Consider the following 1,041-nt stretch of genomic DNA (forward strand, 5'->3'; position numbering starts at 1 on the left):
CTGATTAATGCTACATTCTGTTATCACAGACTGTAGGTGCCCAGCTCAATTTCAGAAAAGTATTTACAACCTATTCCACAGCCCTGGTGGTACAGTGGGTAAGAGCTCAGCTGCTAAGAAAAAGGTTGGCAGTTCGAACCCACCAGCCGCTCCTTGGAGACCCTGTGAAGCAGAGTCGGAATTGACTCGAAGGCGATGGGTTTGGTTTTGGTTGGGTTTCCACATACTTCTGTTATCTGTTTTCAAAGTTAGAACAACTTTCTAATGATTTACAGTTAATGGTTAGAGAGCATTCCAGAAACATATGATGTTTCTATTTCTAAACTCAGAAATTCCTTTTCGAATTTCACATTATAAATGACTTATACATAGGCGATGCATTATGAATACATCTTAACAATGTAAAAAGCGTTAGAGTTGCACGCGTCACACTGCGGTGACGGGAGAACATCCCAAGAAGCATAGATAGCAATAGTGTTCCTCCATTCCTGCCTGGAGGTTGCGGCTGGCTGCCAGTATTCAGGGCATGAGGCAGGAACGGAGGATTCAGCACTGGGTCGCTACACCGTCACCTAATCCCTCATCTTCAGCACGGGCCTTGTCCTCCAGTGTGCGACGGGCCACCATACCACACACCCTTTGCACACCCTGCACAGAGGAGAACCCTCCAATAAATGTTTTGGATCTATTTGTGAATATCCAAATAGTGTTTGAGTTGCGTGTTCCAAGCTCTGCCTTTAGTTTTTCCCGGGTTATAACTCTACACGAGGCAAGAAGGTCAGGTCATCCGTTAAGCGCCTCAGGTAGAACTTGGCCCGGGTATTTTGCCACAGTGGGACGAGTGTTTCTCCCTCCGCGGAACATACAGCGCTGACATAAGGTGGGCACTGAAGGTCTGGGGTGGCCATCGGAGCGCCGACAGAGCCCGACACCACGCCCGAGAGTCTGAGATGGCCAGTCGCCTCTGCTTCATGAAACTAGACTGGAAACTGCCTTTGTAAACCAAGGGCGGTAAAAGCAGGAAGGACCGCGTGCGGGTTT

This window comes from Trichechus manatus, unplaced genomic scaffold (genome assembly GCF_000243295.1).
Source record: "Trichechus manatus latirostris isolate Lorelei unplaced genomic scaffold, TriManLat1.0 scaffold00400, whole genome shotgun sequence".
NCBI classification, from domain to species: Eukaryota; Metazoa; Chordata; class Mammalia; order Sirenia; family Trichechidae; genus Trichechus; species Trichechus manatus.